At 38.3% G+C, this 26,053-nt stretch overlaps 1 protein-coding gene across 1 annotated transcript in view; it reads right to left on the reverse strand.

Annotated features, from left to right (window-relative positions):
- The window catches only part of CLHC1 (clathrin heavy chain linker domain containing 1), a 56,050-nt gene that overhangs the window by 845 nt on the left and 29,152 nt on the right, over nt 1-26,053 (reverse strand). Inside the window, exons 19-22 of the mRNA XM_083827644.1 lie at nt 22,622-24,985; nt 13,609-13,674; nt 6,954-7,006; nt 2,496-2,555 (exon numbers count right to left, since the gene is read on the reverse strand). The gene's annotated coding sequence lies outside the window, so the exon portion shown is untranslated. The remainder of the gene's footprint in view (nt 1-2,495; nt 2,556-6,953; nt 7,007-13,608; nt 13,675-22,621; nt 24,986-26,053) is intronic.

Below are 26,053 nucleotides of genomic sequence, written 5' to 3' on the forward strand. Positions count from 1 at the left end.
AGATGTTTTCACATAGCAAACTTAGGAATAAAACCATTCAGTTTGGTGTGTTTCTGAATTTCCACAGCACAGCTGACAATGGCTATGGACTAGTTGTATTTTCATCTGTCCACCATGACCTTCTGCCTGATCTTACACAGAAGCAATATGATATCACAGTATATCATCGACTAGGTAAATAATTGTGAGGGGACAAATGCCGTGTTATGCTGTGTCACAGCAGGTTCAAACAGGAAAAACATTTAGTCTCAGGTAGCAATTTAAAAACCTGGAGTTAACGTTACAGGGACAGCTGGATTTCTGTCCCTCATTTTAAGCTCAAAATATGATCCTCCAGATTTCAGACATCATCTCTTTATCTCTGGAAGGATAAAAAGCGGCAGTGCCTTTGCTTACAGATTATGCCTGTGCTGCCGTGCCTTGGGCATCAAGCACGTTTACCTAGCACTTTTGTCTTGGTTTGAATGCTCGCTGTACTTCTTTTCAAGATCAGCAGTGGGATATTTTACAAAATCACTCCTTAGTTTACTAATAACGCAGCATACTGAGGGAAAAAAGTGTTAAAACAACAGCACAGAAGGATTGCCAGCTCCTGATGGTAACAGGCAGGTTTGCTCTATCAGAATTTTCTCTAGGGCCTGCCTTTCAGCCTGGTCCTCTGCAATAATTAACATTTTCTTGACAGTCACTTTTTAAACCTTTTATGTTCTTTTGTGTTCCAGGCACTTCCTATTCTGGGCTTGTTACTTTACTGTGAGCTGACTTAAGTTGAGCCAATTTTTCTACTTTTTCCCCTCCAATATCATCTTGAAAAATCAAAGCAACCCATTTCTACAGAAAGGGTCCGTATAGCCCCGTCAATATACCGTATTCTGATTTAGATCTGTCACAAAAAAATCTTTAAAACTTCCTTCAGCCAGCCAGCCAGTGGGGTGCTGCACCACTCCATCTGCATAGATGAGACTGGTTTAAGGACAGCTCCAAATTATGTCAGCTGGCACAAGTGCAAAGTTACCACCAGCTGTAGCTTTAAATTCCTGCATCCAGGTAATTTCTGCCCAGGCCACAACTTGGTTTATTTAAGCTTCCATTCAAAGGAACCAGCTGATAACATTAAAAATGACATTGCAACAGAGGACAAGAATCTATTTGCTCGACCATTAAACTATACCAGCATATGAAGCATACCAATGATAATGCACAATGCTCTCCAGCAAACAAGGCTATGATCTAAAGTATTCACCTCATTAAACCTGCACAGGAATTCAACTTAAATTGGATTTTGGTCTGACTACTCTTTCCCTTGCAAACGAACCATTACGCCTAAAATACCGATTTTATGCCTTACTGATTCACAGATTCACAGATTCACAGATTTCTCTAGGTTGGAAGAGACCTCAAGATCATCGAGTCCAACCTCCGACCTAACACTAAGTACTCCACTAAACCATATCCCTAAGCTCTACATCTAAACTTCTTTTAAAGACCTCCAGGGATGGTGACTCCACCACCTCCCTGGGCAGCCCGTTCCAATGCTTAATAACCCTTTCGGTAAAGAAGTACTTCCTAACATCCAACCTAAAACTCCCCTGTCGCAACTTTAGCCCATTCCCCCTCGTCCTGTCACCAGGCACGTGGGAGAATAGACCAACCCCCACCTCTCTACAGCCTCCTTTCAGGTAACTGTAGAGAGCGATGAGGTCGCCCCTGAGCCTCCTCTTCTCCAGGCTGAACAAGCCCAGCTCCCTCAGCCGCTCCTCATAAGACTTGTTCTCCAGACCCCTCACAAGCTGATGTTGTGGGACCCTAAGCAGTGATGTCCTTCCACACCCAAATAAGACACTGTTTACACTGAAGAAAGATAAGACTTCTGTTCAAAACCATTCAAACACTGTAGCACTTCCATGTTCCTGGATAACCTTCTATCTAAGTACTGACCCCAGCTAAGGCTAGTTCACTTGCATGACTAACAAGTTCTCAACAAGCAGATAGTGGGGATTTAAAATAAGTATTTTCCTTGAAGTCCTCTCCTCTCTGCCCAGTCAGGGAGGTGACGGTTGGACGCTCAAGGGAATACGCTGCTGTGAATCAGAAAAGTCCTTAAGTGAAAACAATTATTACATTCTTACATTTCATTATTACAGCAATTCAATATATTAATAAGAAAGTTAATTAAATAAATGTATCCATTCACACCTTAATAATAGTGTATTAGGGACATAAAACCATGGAAGTGTGGCAGAATGACGTGCACTGAACAATTTTTAATATCACTATCAAAATTCACCAGGTCACTTTAGAAAATTTAAACATACAAGAATGTGAAGTCCTCTGAGACTGTCTGTGAACATTCACAAAATTCTCTAAGGAATCAGAATGAATGGTGCAAATTTTTCAAATTATCCAGAATGCAGATAATTCCCCAGTTTAGTTTCAATATTGCTACTATTCAGTCCCTCACACCTCTAAGAAATAAAATTAAATTATTCACTTACCAGTTTGGCCGCAATCATTCAGACTCCCGAGGAACATAAGAACCACCAGCTTCACTGGACCTAAACACAAAAAATCCATTCACTATTAATACCTCTTGCAAGCAGATCAAGGTAGTATAATAATTACTTTTTATAATGCATGATATCCGTTTATTATGATATCAGTATCATAATGCATGATACACGTTTAAGCATAAATGCTTAAAATCACTATCAAGTTTAGGTCTCAGCATCCCTCACTAAATCTGTACCCATGCATGTGTCTACACTGAAACGTTACAGCCTTGATACTTAGCCTTTTTTTAGGGCTTTATTATGGCTCTGTTTTATGCAAACATCCCACATACTGTAATTAATGTCGTGAACCAGCAGTGTTTGTTCCCTGTGTGCCTGGGGATTCAATGGAGGAGAGTCCACTGATGCCCAGTACCTTTCAGGTTCTTTGGACAGACGTATTTGTGATGTCCAATTCCCATGGAGTGAGGAAAGGAGGATGTACTCATTACCACACAAATAAGAGCACAGAAAGAACAGTTTTACAAGCTACAAGTGTAGTTTTAGAGCAGGAACAGAATTTGGATGGCATGTTGCAGGCTCAGAGTATCTAACATACATGCTCAACCACTGATTTCTTAACTTGGAGTGTACAAGCGACTGAGCTGAATTAGCTGAACAAACTAATTGAGGAAAATGTGTTCCCTGCATGTTCAGGGGAAGACACAGGTGGCAGGGGCTGACCTGGCAGCCCCACCATTCTGATTCCAGATGCTGAGCTTGTGATTCTGCTAGCTCAGTGACTTGAATTTACAATTCCAACAGCAAGCATGAACTATCTGAAAATATAGCAATTTATTCACATTATTTTAATAGCTTTTAAAAAAATAATAAAAAAAAATCTTGGGAATTCATAAAAGCTATAGTAATTTGGATTTTTTTTTTTTAAGGGAAAGCATGTATACTTTAACTTAGAAATCAATATTTGCTCTTTTTAAGCATTAATATTTACCTGCTTAGGAAAGAAACAGTCTGGTAACCAACATTCAGGTTATTCCTTTGGCTGCCGAATATGCCCAGGGAGTAAAGAGACTGAGAGTAGCAACATTGTCGCCATTATTGTAGACAAAACTGATGGCACTGCTACTGGAACTATAAACCTTAAGAAGACGGGGAAAGTTTGCTTTGGAAACAGTACTGATTTTAAATGCCTCATATTTGAAAGGAATCAGCACAGCGTCTTCTACCACTTTGCTCAGTGCTTAATAGCTTATGCCTTATAACTGTTTTTATCAAACCATAGCAGCTGGAGTCTTCACACAGGTCACAGTGGTGTATGGGCGTTTCAGTGCATTTTTGACTTCCAAGGACAGATGGTATAGCACCTTTGGAAGCCAACACCGAGTCTGTGACTGCTACATCTTTTCTTATGAGCGTTTAGGGAGCTCTTCCTTTTATCTGGGTCAGACAAAGATAGGATGACTAAAAAAAATTTCAACATGACTACCCTGCTTTCTGAGTACCACACCAAGCTGATCAAACACGGAAGCCCTTTATCTCCCTCACCTTTCCCCACATAAAACAAAAAGCCCACCACCACCACCTCGAGCTTTTGAACACTTCGGACAATTTCGGCTAACTATGGCAGTAGTAGAAAATTCAAGAATATCAAATTCCTGATAGCTTTGTAAAAATCAGCAGCTGCCTAAAATACAAAGAGGTGACAAGCTCTCCTGTGGAGAGTGAGCTAGGGAGAACTCAGCTGTTGCCCATTGTATTTTGCAGCCATCAGCCAGTATGCAGTTTTTATAAGCATGTCTGTCTCTCACCCAGATGGCAAAACCATGAAGGAGGATAAGAGACATGTAGAACAACTGAACATATTCCAGTATACACTGTAAGACCTGAAGCTATGGGAAACCTGAATTTCCTAGTTTTACTGGTTTTAGAACTGGTTTCCGACTGTTGTAGACAGGGATGAATTTTACATGAGTCACGCCAGTGGAACTGTGGTGAAGACTACCTAGGTGCAGCCGCAGTTTTGGCAAGAGCAGAAAAAAAAGGAACATAAATTTTGTAGACCAAATTCTGTCCAATATATCCCATGAAAAGGAATAGAAGCAAAAGGAAAAGATCTGGGAAAAAAATAGCACGTTAAAGAAGTTACATAGGGCTATCTTATTGCCTAAGAAAAATCAAGGTTCTTCGGGTTTTCTAAGGCACAATTCTAGGCAGGTATTGCTTATTCTAAGCTATTTAAAAATACATTTTTTTAGTACAAAGACAATTTTTACTTTTCTCATTGTAACTTGTGAAAAATGTAACATATTTCAGTAAAAAACAACTACTTGAATACCATATATCATCTGTTCAAATTACTCCTTCAGTACAGTTAATTAGCAAATTAACTGCTTTCATTCCATCAGTTAGAAACAGGTTGCTAAACAGTGCAAGTTTTAATATATGAGCCTGAAAATAATTATAACTTGACCATACCCTGGGCAGAAGTACCTAGGTTAACTGAAAAAAAAAATTATTCTGACTTTAGAGGTAGCTATTTGTTATTTGTTTCTCATCCAAATCTTACCCTCTTAAAGCTTTAGTAAATTAAATCAGAATTTAGAACCAGCAGTCTTTAAGATTTATCCAACTAAATCAGTTCAATAGAGTTCTCGTAAATTTTGCATTGGGCCATTGGAATATTGAACAGATTTGTCTGATGGAGCACGTTACAATCTTTCTGAAGCTAATATAGATGATCTAAGATGGCAGATGTTGTCTACCCTCAGAAACTACTGTAAAGCCAACCTCACTGTGTGATGACTAACAGCTTTCTGACATTACACCATAGTACTTTCTTTTACCTAGGGGCAGAAATAAGACATACACATGGTATTTCTTACAGTGTAAAACTGTTTTGTAAGTATCCCAGTTAAAAAATAATTAAACAAAAACAACAGGCCTGCTGATTGCCATTTCAAATAAATCTTTTCCATGATAGGAAGATATCCTCCTTGTGCCTATTCGTTAAACCTAAGAATTCCTCTATTTTGCTCAATACTGTGTGATCATGGATGATATATAGACAGTTTCCCCATACTATGGCATGTTCATGTAACTGATATGATGGCAAGATGTACCTCTGATCACTCGTGGTCTCTTTTCAACACTGATGCAAGTGTCATCCTTACCTTCTACTCTTGTCTCAGAAGAATCCTCAAATTCAGCCTACTTCTAGCCAATTTCCCTCAAAGATCATCACTGGTATCATGTCGCTTCTCATCTGACTTGGTTTAGCCCTTACAGCTTGAAGTTCATACAGATGTTCAACATTTGTACTGAACTCTTTCTCTGAGGCAAAGTATCCTTTATTTTTCTTCCAGAATGTAGCAGAAAGAAAGGTTGTAAGACATTCAGATGCATATGCATTTCATCTTAACTACATGTAATACTTCATTAAAATTTCCATCCTGTTTTTTTCTGCAAATTGGGTGATGGTTACTATCTCTGCAGACTCAGTCTCTCTGCCATGATCTAAGGCACTTATTTGAAAATCTACTGCTATGGCTGCCTCGGGATGTTGAACTTTTACAAGTAATTCATGCATCCCACTGCGGGATAAGAGGAAAAACAGCTGGGAGCAGTCAAAAAGGGATGCTAAAATGGATGAGACCTCCAGCTGGTGATGCACAGAATAGAAAGATCGGCACTGGCAACTGGCACAATCTAAAACTATCAACTTTCGTTCCCCCAGACTAAAACAGTCCATGACTGGATAATTCTTACTCCTTCTTATATCATCCATACAGCTCCAACCAAATAAAGGTAATCATTTTATTCCTAAAAGTAGTACATGATATAATCTCCCAGAGTTTTCAGAAATGGCAAGTGCTATTTGAACTGTTTTTTAATAAAACCATGTGCCCCTATATAAATATGTAATATATCATGCATTGATGCAATTTTAGATCATTTTATGGCAACTGAATGGCATTTAAATTTTTGTCACATTTCTAAAAATATGCAGTTTTTAAACATAGTATGTTAGCGATTTTGTCTACCTCCACCTGGAAATTTCATTTCAGATCATGGTATTCCTTCACTTCATGGTATTCCTTCATTCCTGCAGTATTTATGCATCTATAATTGTGTGTGGCACATATATGTATATGCAAAATATGAACCAAAAAAGTTAAATACGCTGTCTCTAGCCTGATGGGCTGTTTGTTTTTGTTTTATCAGGTTCATGTTTACCCTTCCAGAATGCCCAGGCATGCCAGCCGAGTATCAAGGCTCACTGGATTATGCAATGTCCTGGTATGTTAAAAAGTTGGTTCCTCCTACACACAGTTCACAAGGCACAATACAACAGGTGGATGAAAGACCTTGCGCCATGGTGTTTTGGAAAAATGAGGCAACAACAAACCAAAGAGGTCAGTGGAAAAGCAGCAGTTTGCCACCTACCTTTATTGGTTAGTTGATTTCTCTTGCAGATGTTTTGGATTTGCAAACCAGATCTAGAAGGAAGCAAGAAAATATATACATGCATCGAGAAAAAAAAAATTGATCCTCAGTGAGCTAAGAACAGCATCTCATAATGTTAAATTTGAATACATAGGCAGTTTAGAACATATAGCATATATGTTCTGCACTATATATTATATTATAGCTAATTGCACACACTTCTGTGCGCTCTCTTCATTTGTAAGCTTCTAAGACAAAGACTGCATAAACTCTTATTTACAGAGCATACCACAACAAATCCACAATCCTGATCACAGCCCCTGTATGATACACAGATATTACAAATACCTCCTGCCAGGCTGGCCTTATATTTTTCTTTTTTAATCAGGTTTCTCACAGCTCCACAGATAAGCCAAACATATCAGCTGAAAGCACAGCTGAATGAGGTGCCAGTAACCCCCAGTAAAGTTCAGAAGAATCACTGTGCCCATGAAGTTAACAGCACAACATGTAGAACAATTTAATTTCTATTTATTCAGCTTTAATTCAGGCTTCATGTCAGCACATGCCTGATTTGTTTTAAAATCCTGAGTACAGGCAACAAATAGCTGTGTGGAACATGCGTATGCAATGTATGTAGCCATATCACCTGGGGCAACATCACATGGGATTTGACAAGATAGGCGGGTTTGGGGTTGGCAATACTCGGATAAGGAACACACAAGATTACTGCAAGAGATATTGTTGGGTATTTGTATTCTCAGTGCTGCTACACCGAAACTCTGATGCCAGTATAAGCTGTGTAGTACTCTTCCAAAAGTAATGGCCATCTAATATAGCGAGCATGAAGAACGGCTGGCTGTTCCTGTTGGTGAGCCCGAATTAAGTCATTTTCTCAGGAGAAGCAATGCAATACTGAAGCTAGGAGTTTAAGGGCTTGTCAGCGATGGTTACGTGGGGAAGAGTTTGAAATGGCAAAAAAGGGAACGTGGGAATCTATGTACAGAAACTGTGAATGACAGCTGAGCAAGTTCCCTGTGCTTTCCAGCCTGGCAGGGAGGAAAAGCCAAGCAGTGTCATTCAGCAGCAGCTGGAGGAGAAAGAAAACAGGCAGAACAAAATGGAACCTGCGTCCCTACATTTTCTGAAAGAATGGCCTGTGGCCAGACATGAGAGGATTAGGAGAAGAAGAGTGAAATGAATCATGACTGCAATATACAGTGACTGTAAAAATATGAAGACCAAAAGGAAAGGGCAAGAAATCCCCTTTTCTGTCACAAAAATAAATGAGGCAGAAAAACAGTGAAAAATCTAACTTCAGGTTACCTTGTTGTACTGAACATATTAGTGGCTTGATTGAGTTTTCTCTCAGGTATGTGCATGTAAGTGTCACCACACTACAATGCAGTTATTTATAAGTATCTGAAGGCAAGAAGACTAAAATATTAAATCTGGTGCAAGACAAATCCAGTTAAAGTATTTTTAATAAGATGAGGACTGTCTTTACAGCTTCACCTTCCATTCTGCTCATTCTAATTATATACAGATATTAAAATAGGAAGACATTACACTAAGTTAAACAATATTCTGAAAAAAACATGTATTCATTTAATGAATAATAGCAAATTTGAATCTCTGCATTTATGCACACCACTCAGGTTAAGCTTCTTAGACTAAGAATTCATCCTCAAATGACTATTAAGCAAAAAAACCCCACCCACAAATATAAGCTGAAAAGACATTTGAATGTATAATAATAAACAAAACCATTATTACAAAGTTAATGTGATGAAAGCATTTGAGAAGGACTCCACCTAAAACCTAGAAAGCACAACAGAGCTGGGAAAAAGTATCAAGAGGTATTCAAACTAGCAAATGAGCAGCTCAAGAGATGCAGCTATTTAACTCATGCAATAACATTGCTTCTTCAGATGATGCAAGTCTGATGTCAATAGACTGGTATGATGAAGTAAGAAACACAAGTGAGCTAAACTGGCAGGGGTCTGGGAATGTGAGCAGCATGAACCACAGAGAGGGGAGTGTGTGTGGGGGGGGAGAATACTTGAAGAAAAAGAAGTGGGTATTATCCCAGCATAAAGTTACCAAAGTTACCAGCACTAATGTAATCCTCAATGCCCACAAGGCTTTGAAGTGTCACAAGGATAGACCTGAAACCCTGCTGCATCTGTCTGAGAGCTGCAGATCGCTAGCTGAAGCAGCCCTGCAGAAATCATCTCCCCCATACTTCTCCAGAGGGAGCTTTTCTTCTATGCTGCTCTGCAGTGTAAGGAGCACAAACTCATTCTAAGACTACCACAGCACTTTGTGGCAGATTTATGTGCTCGTGGCATTTGTAGACTACATTGTTTTCAAAAGATAACCCTGGAAATGTGTGAAATCATGGAAATATTTGCTTCAGGAAAAAGTAAAGTGACCCTTAATTTTTACCAACCTGGGTAAAAAATAGGTCTAGAGAGTTTGCATTATTTATTTAAGAGAATTGTCACTAAAATCAGACACAACCTTCTTGTGCAGAATCATTGAGAGAATGGGAGAGAATGGAAGAATGCAGAGTCATGGAGAGAATGGGAATTGGGAGAATTAGCTCCTCAGCTTGTACAGATCCAGGCTGTTTCACTCAGATCAATACACTGCTGGGAATTAGTGGCAGCTGAGAATCTGGCTTGCTACAGTTAGGCTTAAGTAATTCAAAACTAAATGAAACATGGGCTCTCTGAAAAGCAACGTATCAGAAGATATCTCTCTGCAGAAAAGTAACAGTCCAAGCTGAAGTCTGACACCAAATCCACCATGCATCACAGAAACATTGATGTAGATTGGACCATCTGACTCCCAATGTCCACCTTCCCAGTGCTTCATTCAGAGAGCCAAAAGACCATCCGCTCTTCACATATCCCTACACCACAAGCCAAAAAAGACTTCCCAGTACCCTACAACAAGTAGGTCTCTTCACAGATAAACTATAGAAATACTCTACCGCCAAAATTAGAGACATTTTTTCCTGTTATTGTCTCTGTTGCCCTATAGCAATCTTACTGTGTGTATTTGAAAAAGCAAAACCAAACTGGGAATACTACTATTGTTCAAACTTGAGCCCATATTCCCACTACTTTAGTAATCCTGTTTCTATTTGGGATGGTATGCAACACTGACACCAAAGAAATCAAGAGATGGATTTAGTAGGACCATGCTGTGATCTCAGGCTGACAAAGAACAAGCCATAAAAGGGCTCTGTAAAGTCTAAGAAGGCAAGAAAAAAAAATCTTTAAAGCAATTATTACTTATAATTATTTTTTTTTAGGTCTATGAGGTTTTGAGTAGCATACAATTTTTTATAATATGTGGCTTTACTATTAACTTGTTTTGAAAATGAGTGTTGCCAGTCCCTATATTTTTCAGAAACTAATGGAATGGGATGTGCCCATAAAACAAACTTTAACTGCAACTTTAACTGCACTCATTTTCTTGTATCTGCAAGTTTCATCTAATTTTTGCACTTGATTACCAGCTGAAGATTCTCCTGAATAAAGTCTACATATTTCTAAGAACAAGCAGTTCAGATATTTCTATTCTAGTTATCAACCATACCACTAGAACTGAAATAGCATCAATTAAAATTGTCATTGACCTCTCACAGAGTACTGATATAAGTGCCATTCTCCCCTTGTCCCAGCTGCTTTTTATACAACGGGGTATTTGATTTCCTCTGAACATTTGATTGAAAGATGAAACCATCCAATGTTTCCAATTAAAAACAGCTTGTGTTCTACAGTGGATTTAACTACTTCATTAAATCATTCATTATGGGTTTTCTCACTGCTCTATTTTTTATTCTTTCCTTCAATCCATAAACTTTTCACTTACAGATCTAATAAAATCATCAGGAAGCTTAATTTTCTGTCATCTGCCAGTATGAAAAAGATGTAATTAAAAATCATCACCACTATTCCATCTGCCACTTCTGTGCACTGTCAGTGCACCTGAGTCCTCTGTATGCAGAGTGTTAAGAAGTCTCCTGCAAATTTCTGTAATCTGAGCACAGAAAGTGTGTATGTTATCTAGATACAATTTAAACTTGGCATTTATTCCAGAATGTCTCACACTGCTCTTTCTCAACCCTAGGAATCTAGCTGCACTCTGGTCCATCAGGCAGCCAGTGCGCCTTCACGTGAGTGAAATGTTTCCCCTTCTTTTTGGGAGCATTGCCAATACACTTCCTTGCCTCATTCGGATATGACTGTCCTTCATGCCTATGTTTTGTTTCATTTAGATCGGCGTAATGCTAGACCCTTTCTGCTGATGTGTATGCATGCAGAACTAATAGACTTCATCTACTACAAAAAGATGCTGGCAGGAGTTTTGTTGGCAGCAGACAGGGTAAGCACATAACTCTCTCCATGGCTTAGTTACCCTGGTTGCCAAACACATTCAATATTGGCCTCAAGGTACTTCCTCTTGACCTTTAAAGCCTCGTGGAATCTCAGTCCGAGCGTGTTCTCCAATACAGCAATTCCCTCCCTCACCTTCCTGAGTGCCAAACAGGCTTGGCTGAGTCCTCCCTGTCCCACCCGCAGGTATACAAATGTGCCCAGCCAACTTGCAACTTAACTGCCCCTAGTGCCTTTCTCCTGCAGGAATGTCCACCTAATTGTGATCACCAAAGTTACACAGAGATTGCACTCAAGGCATTTTTTTTTAACTCTTTCCCCATAAATGCAGGTTTGGCATCCAAAGTTGTGCTGAAGTCCTTTATTTTTAGTAAATGCCATATTTGGTTGTTATAAAATAAAATAAAAATTGAAGTTGTTGCTCTTGATTACACTCTCCTCTTACCAAAATAATACAGAGCTTTAGGAAATACACAACAAGCACATGCTGATCCTGATGACAATTCATAACATTGGATGAAAAGATTAAAAATAGTGTGGTATAATTAGTATAAATCGATCCACATAGTCTGGCTTTATTTCAAACCAGTGAAACTTTCAGTAAGTAATACGTTTGTATGCAATATGTAATGGAAGGACAACACCAATTCCTTATTCTTTTGACTCACACCTGCAAATGAAAAACAGGAGCTCTCTTATTTGCTTGTACACCAACTGGCAGGTTTTGATTCTGCAAGTACTTGTACATGTGTTCCTCCTTCATAGTCACAACCTGCTCTACCCCGTATCCAAAACTGCTTAGTAGCAAAGCATTTGGTGGACTAGACCTAAGAACAGGACTTATATTTTTAAAGGTTTTACCTTAAGAAAATTAGGTTATATTCTGAAAATGAAACACAATTTTAAAACAATTTACTGTCAGCTTTTGGAGGAAGAGGTCTAGATTATATTAAAGATGTGGTAGTTATCTGAATATCCTTTCTAGCAGCTGACCCCTTTGGCCTTTGTGGCACTTGCCTCAATACTGCCAATAGTAACAAAGCACAGCAAGTTACAGAGCTTGTATCTATCGTCACACATGCATCTGCAACACAACTGTATGCAAATATGTAGTCACAATTCTGTTTCAGAATACTATTTCAACCAACAAGCTCAAACTAACTGAAAAGACTGTTTAAACAACAGCCAATAAGATTTTTTTCTCTCTTATTTATGTCACAGAGAACTTGTACATAGACCTCCCACAGAGATGGTTTTCATAGATTAAAAAAAAAAAACAAAAACGCTTCTTTTTAACCAGACCATACTTCAGCTTCCCACTAAAAGTTCAGTTTTCCAAGTAGCACCTCTTGGGAAAAAAATCACAAACATTGTTTCCAGAGAAACACACAGTTGTGTTTGAATGGAGGGCATAGCTTGTGTTTTTAAAATCCTGATTATACTTTACAAAGTACTGACATAGGCCCACATTGCAGAGGGCTTATTTCACAGCATTAAAACACAGTGTAAAATGAGAAGGCTGATCCTGGCCTCTTTTTTATCTTACTGGGAAGTCTGGCTCAATTACAATCTTCCCTCAGTTTAGGTCTAAGCCATAAGTTAACAAACTACTTGTCCATATAAGAAAACAAAATTATTCAGCCACTTTACCTTCCCAGGATCATTTTCCTTGAGGTCTGTTCCCCAATCCTGCTCCATGTGACAGAGATTTCCGTGACAGTCAGAGGTTAACACAAAGTGAATGTCATAAAAACCACGAGCGATACCTTCGCTGTAATTGCCATTGCAGGTACACTGCAATTGCTACAAATAAGCAATCATTTTTATCATAGTACAAAAAAAAGGTGTGGTTTAGTTTGTGCTTGTCAGAGGGTCTGTAGGAGTTTGCACAACAGAGGATCAACAGTGCTTTTATTTTAGCAACAAGAGCTGTTCAAGTGATGGTATTTAAGGAATGAGGTCATTTATTCAAGCTGTTTAGATATAACAGTGTTCAATGATGTCAGTCAGGCTCCAAGTAGATAAAAAGTGCATCATCTTATCAGCCAGGCATTTCTAGTGCTGGTGAGCTTCTCACATTTAATAAAGCAAGGCATGGAAAATAAACTCCATCCTGACACAGACAGATGCTTCTGAAGCCATATACACTTTATAGCAGAGTTGGAAAATATGAATTACAAGACCTTATGCATATGTCTCTGAATGCCTGTACTTTGTGTTAAAAGGACAAAAATCAATGTTCATACCTGAATTAGTAATTTTTCTCCCTATTAGGAAAGATTTCAGTAAGACAGATGTTGTAGCAGGAAATCCTAGGCAACAAAACACATTTCAATTACTATATTGGTGAAAATTATTCGGTAAAGTACTAATCTGACTTTATAATTTTATCCTGATACACTTAATTAACATGCAAGATTTGCCCCAAGATTTTTGCAGATGTTTGAATGTTACTATGCATCCATAAAAAGACCAAAATCCACTCTCTGAAGTAGCCCCTATTGTAAAAAAAAAAAAAAAAGAGGTCATTGGCTGACATAGTCTGATATTAGTCAGTATGACCATAACCTCAGTAGAAATTATTTCATTTGGCCCATGGTCTTTACAACAAATTTATTTTCCTATGTAGTCAGTTAAAAAAAAATCATCCTTTTTCTAAATACAAATAACATGTTTACATAGATAGGTTTATCTGAAAACTTTAAATTTTGTCTCACTAACATATGTAAATCCATTATTTCTACTCACCTCAAAACTTCTTATCTGTTGGTAACTGATATGTCCTTTCTCAAAACACATTTCACAAAAAATATTTGTCACTGAAGTTTTAAACACATATCAGAAATACAATTATTAAGTTATCAGTTCTGTTACAATAACCCAGAAGTTAGGCACTGTAATCACTTTTCTGAAGAATTTATACTGGCCAAGTCTCTGCCCTGAAAATATTTACATGCATGACTTCAGTAAAAGTATTCACGTAAACAAAATTATTCATGTGTACAAATCTTCCAGACTTCAGCCAAAAAGATGATAGCACTGAGTAAAAAAACCATTGTTATTGTCCATAATACACTGAAGATAAACCAGGCTGTCAGGCAGTGATCTGTCTTAAATTTTTATGAAATGGTTTATGCCAAATAAATTTCCTCCGACTTCATAAATGCAAAACAAGTTATTTCCAGGCCTCACACACCTAGCGGATACTTATGTTAGGCTTTAGTAATTTACATCATTACAAAGATATCAAGATTGGGCCCTTGTAATGGTAAGTATTTCAACAAATCCCATTATAAAGTTTTTAGCTTCCTTTAAATTGCGTTTTACTGTTTGTGTATTGAAGGAACAAGACTGCAACAGTGATGAGAAAGATTTACAGCCTAGTTTGATTTACAGTGCCTCGTGTTTACACGGAAGCCAAAAATATCCAATGAGCCTCACCTGAACACGTGAAAAATTTTTACTCAATGAAATAAGCCTACGTTGCTTAACAGCAACACTAATCTGCATAAAGAATATGTTCCAAAGAGATAACGTGAATTAACCCTGAAAACATGCTTAAACTCCAGCTCCCATTATTGTTTTGCATCCCCAAGGGACTGTAACATTAGCCCTAGTATGATATCATAAATCCAAGAAAAATTCAGTATAATTGAAAGATACCACAATTTCAAACTGTTCCAAATGTTATCCTGTTTAACATCTGTTATATTAAAGAGAAATAGAAGAAGATGGATAGGAAAAATATTCAACAGGGACTAGATTCACAACAGTTATGCACACTACTTGATTAAATCTTTCATTCTGAACTATTTTTCAAGCATAATGCATACCAAGCAGCAAGTAAACCGGAGAATTATTACACGAAATTCTGACCAAGTAAAACTAACAATTCAGTAATTCTCACTTTCCCACTTTATACCTGGACAGCAACCATCTAAACTGTAAGATAATCAATATTTATCTTTAGACAGAAAGAAGAAATGTGGATGTCTTTCTGTAGAAATGATCAGTGAAAGTACTGCCACAGACAGGGACAATACTGAACAAACAGCCAGAAGGTAAGCTAAGACATCAAATAAAACCAAATTCTTTCAGTTAGAAAAAAAAAAAATCACTGATGACTAAGTTATTCATGTTTGTTTCTGCACTTTATCAGTCATTCTTTTCTCTCTTCCCACCTAACAATAGCAGACATATATAGTTTTTTCCTTTCCTCATTACAAGATAAAATGAAAGCCTCTTTGAAAAAGACTCTGTTTTTTTTTTTTTCTTTTTCTTTCAGGAGCTTTCATGTTGCTGCTTGGGCACTGTATGTTTTCTCCTTTGTGTAGGCTGTGTGTAGCCTAGGTACCTGAACCTGTCCCAAACAAAAATTACGCCTGAAGCTAAATATAGAAAGCAATTTGTACCTCATCTACCTGTCAGAACCACAAATTGTTTATATTCATTGAAAAAGAGGAAAACCTGTTGCTAGCTACTGGACAATAGACAAACCTGTCTCCCTAGGCGGTAAGTCGCTGGACAGCCTCCTTCTCCAAAGGCACTCATTGAGCAGTCTCCTTTCTTTGGAACTCTCCCGGTGGTGGAATTCACAGAGCTCTTATTAATGAGCATTAGCATTGGGTGTACACACAAATTTCACACAGGAAGGCAAAAAGCAGTGAGCCAGTCCTTCAGTTAATGTAAACTGCCAGGGTTTTTTGGTTGCTTGCTTGCTTGCTTCGCTTTGCGTTACTTTTTACAAGCCTTGTGGCATTAGGCTGAACACCCATGCTGAGATATGACAGGTCAGAGGGGACAAATGCTTGGTTACTTTCACTTATCCAAGTTGCTGTTTTAATTTTGCTGAATTGCATCTGTGCTGGAAAAGTGTTTTTCAAGTTCAAACTGGACCACCTTATTAAACAGCATCAAGGCTATGTTAATAAGGATTCTGATGAGCATAAATTTCTTTCAAAGTTTTTGACCAACACTCTTCTGTCCATACAATCTGATAAATATCAGAATAACTATCAGTAGAAGCAAATGAAACCTATCTAAAGAATTCCACTATGCAAATTTCAACCAGGGAGATTTACTTCCATTACAACCAATTCGTAGGGTGTTAAGAGCATTTTACCCCTTCATTATTTCATGTTACCAAGCTGCTGGGTGATCTATGTTGTATGAATGTCTCATTTCATGGCTGAACAAAAGCTATCACAGCCACTTTCCATATCTGATTCAGAAAACCTGTTATTGCTTATTACAGATGGAGTTCAAATAGACATGAATGATTGAGTCTATTTCAGCTGTTTACCAGATATACTACCAATTACATTATGAAATAATAGAGGAAAATGTTTCTAATTTTCTGTTAATTGAAGGTAAATTACAGTTGTGCTACAGGTGAGAATAAACCAGCAAACCTCAGTTATATTAATTAACCTATGTAATTTAGGCCAACTGAAAATAACTCTTCACAATTTTTCTACATTTATATACTGGAGCATGTAATATGCTGGTTAATTGTGATGAGATAGAACTATTAATTATACATGCAAACAGAACAGAGTTCAAAAGAGTGAGCTTAGAACCTCTTAATTTCTTTGTTATTATTGGCTGGCCATCACACATCAGCTTTATGAAGAAATACCCCCAAACTGGAACGTGCTGTCATCTTGCAGTCAGCTACAGTATAAATTACCTCCCAAACCATTCTTCCGTGCGACAGTCAAAGCAGCGCCTTCTCCAGCTTGAGCCTTCACCAGTAAATCTCTGAAAATGGTGTCAGGGAGCGGATTTAGCACAGTCACACAATAATGCTGAGTAACTCTGATCCTCACTGGGAATAATTTCTGCTGCTGTCACTTCTCAGCCATTACATCTTCTGAGGAAGCTGCCTTCTTTGCTAGCTCAAGCTTTATTTGCTGTACCACCTCTGCCTTCAAAGTATGCTTGTCAACTTCCCAGATTAAAACAAACTATCCAAATGAGTTCCTTTGGGGAATGAACAATAGCTAATCCCTAGCCGTGACTTTAAAAATACTTCTGCCTTCTTTTCGTTTCTTCTCTTTAGGCAGGAATCAAATTATTTTTATTTATTTATTTATTTAGAATCATGCATCCAAATCTTCAAAAGGAAACATTTTTAAAAGAAACTTCTAACATAATTTCAACACCCTCTGCTTTCTTTCCCTTAGGGCCTCACCGTTTTCCTCATTTCCTCCAGAGCTACTTCCCTCTTTCTATGCTTGTTTCCTTCAAACACCTTCTCATCTTTTCATGTTTATTAAACAAAAAAGTCCTATTTAAAATATTTGGGAATGAAACAGTGATAAAATTCATTGCTGGATAGTAAAAAGAACACAGAGCTTTGGCATGACAGCAAATCTATTCCCCTAGTTTTAAATTCCAGACAATCCAACTCCTTGAGGAATCTTTCCAATGAGTTCAGGAGACATTACATCTCCATAGCTTGACTTGGACAACTTACAGACAAGCACAAGGCATGATTCTAAACTACAACACACTTTACTGTTCTTTCTGGCTTACTTTTAGAGTAGTCAACAGCAGTATTCATATTCTATCTACTACTTGTTTTCCTTTGCAACCACAAAGTTAATCTCCATACATTACCAAGTTAAACCAAATCAATGTACTGTTTGTTTTAAGACTTCTTATTTAGTGCCAAGAGAGATGATAATGAAGACTCAAACTGCCCTGTGTGCCCATACAGGCACACCTTTATGGAGGAAGGAAGGAAGGTAGGGAAGAATGACAGCTCACGGATGTCTGATGCTTTCCATCAGGTGTGGCATACCTACTGAAACCAAGCGCTCTGAGAGGCCATTTCCAGACAACAGGTATTTACAGATTTCGTTTTCATTTTACTAGCAACTTAAGACATTGTGAAATCTATAAATTCTTGTACCTTCATGATTAGGTAAAACAACTCCATATTACATAAACTTTCACGTGACACTCATTCTACATAGTCCGCCAACATTTATGCTCTCTGACCAATTAAGTCTTCAAACCATAAGCATTAGCATCTGAGTCATTTAAAATAAGGATATATAGGCACCAGAATCCCACATAAGGGGGAATAGAAGCCAAGGAAGAAGCAGTTATAAGAAGCTTTTTTCAGCTTTGAAAACACTAAGTCATGCTCTGCAGACTGCTGAAATGACTTTCCTTTCCCAACTAGCCTATGTAATGCCTCTGCAACACTGGCAAACCACAGATAGGCTTTCTGTAAGAGCTCCTTTTTAAAGCTTCACATATCTGTGACAGCCCAAGCATTGTGCCACTTCGAGACGTGGTCAGGGGACATTCTCTCTCACTTGCAGTGTGCGCAGTTAATTGCCTGTTTGAAGAACAGATCACATTTCTTTGGACTGAGATTCAAACTGGCAATAAGCTTATTACAGCCTATTAACAAATGTAATGTTTTCTGTTAAAAAGCTTTCCCACACATCAGGATACCACTCAGCTCCAAGAAACATGCCGTGCAAAGTTCTCTCAAATATTTCAGATGTACTAAGCCAAAAAAATGTAGATTAAATGGCCTGTACATTTACACCCCAGTAAAGGTAGGTTTCTCTTTCCCACTCCACATGTTTTCATCTGCCAAAGCACTTTTATAAAACCAACACTGGGGCATTTTTTTCCCCATAAACACCCCAGTAAGAATACTCAATTAAATAATCTCTTTTACCACAGTGTAGCAGCCTAACCATGCTGGGCTCGTGGGAGAAGTTGATAGCTGCATGTGTCTGGGGATTCCACTTATTTTGAAAAAAAAAAAGCCCAAATCTTCTCAGGTTCTTCAGCTTTGAAAAAAGCTTGCTTGCAATGAAAGGAATTTCCTTTCCTGCCTTAAATCAAGTATTATTGCCTTACTGAAATAAGGTATGCTGTTAATATGGTCAGTTTTTCTCAAATATAAGGTATTGTTTGTTTTTTCTTTTCCTATGTAGACAGTGAGCAGTATTCTCAGTTCATGAATCTTTCTCATTCTTCTTCAACACTCCAGAAGTGAAATATTGACCCAACATGCTTCCTGCAAACACAGTGACATCACTGTGCCAAGCTTTCTGCAAACATGGGGCATCAGGGAACTTACTCCATAGGTTTTTCCTTGAAGTTGGAATTACATGACAAGCATGAAGGATGAACTAAAAATTTGCATTTCAACCCTATCAACAAAAAAGCTGCACATTTTTCATATTCTAGATTATGAATATCTGGAAATCTGAAGCCTTCTAAAAATGCAGAGGCTGGCCTAAAACCATGTAGAAAATATGAGGTTTTGCAGTCTCTTCTCTGTCTGTGAAGTCTACACAGCATGTTTGAGTGTGCACAGATGCAGCTGCTTAGAGCGGAGCCAAGCAGTCATGACGTCTGCAGAAACTGTGTCCAGAGCCTGGTAGTGACAAGAAGTGAAGACCTCCATGTCTTGTTACAGCCTTGGGGATGAACAGCACTGGGGCAATTTTCTTCCATAGACACCCCAGCAGGAATTCTCACTTGTTAACTGAGGGATCTTCTTGTTACCTATTGGTCTCACATGGTAACAGTGCAAGAACAGAGCACAAACCCTATAGATCAAGACTAACAATCTAAAAAGATACCATGCTAATTTTCCCCATGAAATGTAACAGCTACAGAAAATCCATTTACAGCCTGTCAAAGATGGATGAAAGAAAGAAAGAAAAATTACAAAGGAGCTAATTCTCCATTTTTTTTCCTGTTTAGTCATTAGTCAGAGCCCATTAAACCCAGTCCCCTAACAAGGACAGAAGAGCCCTAGAGATATAATGGGGAATCTGAATGTGAGGAGACCCCTTGCAGTACCCTGTGCACTGCCACCTGCCTACCAGCACCTTACTGTTGACAATGCTTCATCACCGTGAGTATCTTTGATCAAAGATCTTGAGCCAGCTGTGCCCTCCTGGTTTGTCTTGCAATGTGTCACTGCAGCAATACAAATATAGCCAGTCCGTTACTCTCAGATTGTCTGACTAAGCAGTTTTTGGCTGAGAAAACACTGTTATTTCACTACTGGGACGAAATTTTTATTTCAGATATAATCTTGCAGTCATAGAATTTCCTAGCTAGGGCTACACTTCTAAAAATCCAAGGGTAGATTTGGCCCTTAATGGGCAAACAGCTCAAAAAGGAATCCACAACTGAGCTTTTTTTTTTTTTTTTTTTTTTTTGTCCAGAGAGTTAATAAAGAGATGAGAGGGCACAAAAATATGGACAGAAAGCAAAATGTTAAGGATACTATAGGACCAAATTCTATTCTCGGTAAAACCATTCTCATTAAATAGAGAAATTCTGTAAGAATTTACTAAATCTAGTACTAAAACTACTTGTTTTTTCAAGGGTATGGAGAGCTATTTATTAACCCTGAGTCAGGTGTTCCTGCTTAAAAGTCTACATAACAGTAATCCCACATGCTGTAATTTTAATAAAATACTGACTGATCTTTTGGATCATACTCCATATCTTGACTCTGGCTTTTTATTTACTAGTTATGAAATATGGGAGTCAAGTCTTAAAAACAACAACAACAAAACTTCCTGATAAAATACATTAACTGCAGAAAAGTTGCCACTTAAGGTAGTAAATCAGATGCCAAAAAGTACCTTTTTGTGTGCATGGAAATAATGTGGCAACTTCTTGCATGCTGAGTACAGCTATCTCCCTCTTTACATTCTGTGCACACTCAGCTCTATACTGCATGAGCTGGTTTTGTTTACAGATGACAGGGTTTCTCAGCAACATAAGAATGTGAAGCAGAAACAGCATGTGTCACTAAGAACAAAGCAAAAAGTCAGTCTTGGTTTCCTTTCACAATCTGGTATTTTTCCTTTCATGTATTTCCCCTGCTATGCTTTTTGCCTACAGATTACCCAACAATTTTCAGAGCTTGTCTCAGGTGCACTTCTGCTGCGTACATAAAATATGCCCCAAAAGAAAAGGAGAAAGAAAGGTCATAAATATAAGTACATAGATGAAATGTTTCTGCTGCACATGCACCTACATAATACATACAACAGACGTAGGTCCTATTCTGTATTATTGGGAAAATCTCAGACCTCATGTGTTTTTAGGTCTATTGATAAGTAGAATCTTCTTAGCCTAAAGTTAATATTCATCCCACGAGTATTATGGGTGTTTCAGAATAATCATACTGATTTCATCTGGGCCAAGAGTAGATTAAAAAATGGCTTTAATTATCAACTTTGAGTTTCTGGGAATTCATACGCTAGAAAGACATTTAAACTTCTTTTTTTAAAAAAAAGTATTTTTATATATTTTTTTAAATGTTTATGTCATGGAGTAGAACCATTTGTCTCTTTGGCCACATTTGTCTGCAAATAACGTTCCTCAGTACTGATGTCACCACATTAATTAGCCTTTAAATGAAGCCCCCTAACTGTTACTGAGAACTGCTTTTTCACTGTCACTGAAATTAATTATCTTTTGCATCAAGCACCAAACTGATGGGCAATGAGGTGAATTACAAATAAATTGCCCAATATAGCCAACACCAAAGTGCTCTGTCATTTATGCAGTCCCTCTTTATCCTGGGAGAAGCAGGAAAAAAAGCAGCCTTGAGACTCATCATTTTTGGCAGGGTCCAGCAAGCTATCTAAACTGCATTCACTTACTAGCTCTAGCTTTGTTTGCTGGAGTTGAAATGAAGTGCAAAACAGCACCAACAACTTCTCCCTGCTCAGATTTGCCCCCTAACGGTTTATCTTAGGGAAGGAACGAAACTTGTTGTTGGACATGCTTTCACAGAAACAGTGCAAAAGAAGGAAAGAAGCCATGTCTGTTTCACTGTCCCCAGCAGGCTTATGTCCTGCATACTGTCAATTCACTCCTGAATATTTATATCGCTACCAGTCAACAGACTGTGTTCTTTCACAAACCGCCAGCCCAAGTGATTCCTCACAGCCAAGCAGCTGCTATTCTTCTCTGTCCTTTCCAAGGGCTCAGCCTCACAGTCACTAGATAGAAAAGATCAGGTTAAACAAGAGGAAAATTTACCAGTTCTTCTTAAGATCCAAAACAAACAGACACATTCATACACAGTTACAAGGACCAAGGGCACAAGAATCAAGCAATTTTTCAGATTCAAGGTATTTTGGAAGAGGAGTCGTATTAGAAGACTCCATAGAAATAACACTAACATATTGGTAACTAAGTCTGTGAAGAGGGTGGTTTGAGCATCACAGCAGAAACAGAGGTGATATCTACCTGGCTGCAAGCCTGTCAGCTTCAAGAGACCAAACACTCTGCGTAACAGAGGAGGTGATGGATTTCAGGGCAGTACAGGAACTATAACTCAGCACTTCCAGCACAATGGATGTCACCCTGACTGTAGATCTAACATATTCACCACATGACTAAGGAAACCGGAAGGGAAATTCTTTTTGTAAGCATCATTCCTCTATTTTGTCATCTCTTAAATTACCCTGTAGCCAGATGGAATAAGTGCCAAAGTTTTAAATCTGAAGTCTCTGTCTCACCCTTTCTTAGCAGGATGTGGGGTATATAAAAATTTAATAGTAAAACTTGAAGGAGTTATCTTGTAAAGAGAGTCACAGACCTATTCTCTTGGCTAATTCAGGCTGCTTACAGCATGGAGCAAAAATTAAGTTCTCAGAACAGTTTGTTTCCAAAACTTCCATTTAATTGAAGTAAATCACTTAACCAGGATGGTTCAATTTTATTTTCACAAACTTATGAAATTTTTACAGAATTTCGTCATGATTTGCCGAAGCAGGATTCTCCTTAGTAATACCAAATACAACTCGTTGGATGTTAATTTTTAACACCTTCCAGGCTGTCCATGGTTTTGTTGTTGTTGGTGGTTTTTACAGTGAGATAGATTCAAGGACATTATCAAAGAAAACAGATAAGTGAGTATTCATTTTCCTGGTCTTTAACATGGTCCACAGACTTAACGACAGTGGCATTTTCATAGGAGTTCGGCTCCAAGGTGAAAACAGCATCATGTTCCAAATGTGATCTTTAAAAAATTGAGATTATTATATATATTCTTCTTGTTCCCTGGATATCCAAAAAGGCATCATTTCAATAAAACAGAATGACTAACCTGAAGACTTTGAAATGCTTGCACAATATAGTTCAGAAGAATCTGTAGTTCCATTAAAAATAAAAATGACTGAAAAATACCACTCCTAGAATCTTTGTACTGATCAAGACTTGCTCCAGCTGGTCACGCAGATTTACCCCTGCAGGCCAGCATTTACTTCTGCCACACTAGTGCGACCTCCTCTTCCCAGAGGTGACAGAGAACTTCCTAGAAGACTAAAGTCTCACAGTCGCTTCTGCATTACATGTCCCAGGACTCAGAGGCCGTGTGTCCGGCATTCAAAATATTTCCATGTCTGCTACAGCAAGCTGCAGTGCAGGTACTGCCAGATAACATCACTGCTGTGTTCTGTTAGTACAGGAGTTTCATTACTGTATGGTGTTTAACTTTTTGTCTATCACCATCTGTAGTGAGGCACAATATTTGCTAAACTTCATGCCCAGTCCAGGCCTATGATGGACTACTTTGACAGCACGCGTATGTACTGCCTATAAGCTACACTGCTATATGTGTATCTCAGCTCTCTCTTTGCCTGGAACAAAAATCAGAAAAAATACTGACGAAAAGATACAAGTTTGGGGTTTATTGTTTCTTTTGTTGTTCTTGTTTTCTTTCTCTTTCTTTCTTTCTTTCTCTTTCTCTTTCTTTCTTTCTTTCTTTCTTTTCCTTCCTTCCTTTCTTTCTTTTTCTTTTCCTTTCTTTCTTTTACCGATATTAAGGTAGTTGTCTTGGAATAAGCCTTTGGGCCATGTTTAGACCACAAGTTATAACCAAAATTAGGAAAAACAGCTACTAACCATAGAGAAAATTGTGAGCCCTTTCCAAAGGTGCTAAAAAGAAAAGTCTAAAAGATAAATCTTACTTTGTTCCACCTTCTGAAGCAAGAGGCAGAATGGGAATGAGTTCCACTTATTCCAGACACTGCTAGATAATGCATGACTGCATTCATCCATCCACCTTATAGCATTCCCAGGGGTTGCCAAGACTCAGGAGACAAAAACTGCTGCAAATTCCAGCACAGACCCAGAGGCTCTGCCCCAGAACAAGACAGCTCTCCAAAGCCTGGTGTTTCTTTACTTGGGAAGCACTCTCATGCATGAGGGCTAGTTATTACAGAAACTCTTAAAAGGACACAGACCTTAACAGAATTGGAAACTTCAAAAAAGTATGGAAGCTGTAAATGTGCTTCAGCAAATTTGGCCAACTTAATTTCAGAGTGGCTGGTTAAATATAAAAATAAAATACAAAACAGCCAGATTCCAACATTAAAGTTTGTCCAGCTCCCTGTATCTTCTAACATAACCAGCATTGCAGTTTTAGGCTTCTGCAGGGGGAACCTCTTATTCTGGTGCTACTGAAATGGAGACCAGTCTCTGCAGGCAAAAGGGGAAGAAAGCTGCAGTCACATGCAGTGTCACACAGATGAAGTCATACACTGGCATAACAGCAAGTGTTGTCAGTTGTCAAAGGCCATCTGTAGCCAGCAGACTTAAACTGTCATCCTGGAAAAAGATGCAAACAAGCCTAATGGGAGATTGTATTATCCTCTTTCTGGCATTCAATCAAATGAAGCTTGTTCCCTGACCAGATATAGAAAACAAAGGGCCACATTCTTTTATTTTCTTTTTAAAAAGAAAATCATTATTTTTCAGCAGTTGATATATTTTCAAAATGACAGGAAAAATAGGAACACCCAAAGAGAACTCCATAACTGAAGGGTCACTTGTCAACTGTGGGTTGCGTATAACTCATTTGCTGCTGCAGGGAGAAAGGGATTGCTCCACTGTTTGCTCTGCAGAACAGGCTCACAGACTTTTGATTTGAATCATTTATGGGTTGGCTATATAAGTAATTTGACACTCTGCTTGTGTGCTTTCTCTCTTTTGGGGGAGGGGGGAAGAAGTTATTTTTATGGTGCGAAACACTGTGGAAACTGCTGGAAAAACATACTAAATAAGAGATCCATTACTTGGAGCAGGAAATGGACACACACTTGGAGATGATGCATTAAGCATTCCTGACAAAGAGTAGCAATGGCTCCCTGTACACTGTGTGTAACCTCCTACAGGTGTCAGATCTCCAAATCAACCTGCAACTGAAGACAGGAGACGTGCTGGGGAAGAGGCACACAATCTGGCGCACGCAGGCCCCAGTAATGTAAGAAGGGAAATATTTCTATTCTGTGTTCTAGGAGGCAAAGATAAATGTGCTTGTTTGGTTGGTTCTGGTGCAGAGAGGGTCCAAAGAAGAAGAGTACTGAGAAGTGAAAAATGAGTCTTGGGATCTGTGCCTGGTACTGATGCAAATGAAGGTGAAACTATACAAACAGTAACACAATCAGACCATTCATCATTCCTTCATTAGCGGCTTTTCTTTGCAACACCCCCACCCAAAAAAAAAAAACAACTTTCCTTTTTTTATGAACGACCAAGAGGATTGAAAAGAAAGCCTAACTGGTGAGTGTGCAGTATGCACACTGTTTGTAAGACCGTTTGTTAATGCAAATAAGATAGCCCTGAACCATAGATGGTGTTAGTGTAATTCAATTTGCACAAACTCCATCAGATGGA

This window comes from Anser anser (assembly GCF_964211835.1).
Source record: "Anser anser genome assembly, chromosome: 3".
Lineage (NCBI taxonomy): Eukaryota > Metazoa > Chordata > Aves > Anseriformes > Anatidae > Anser > Anser anser.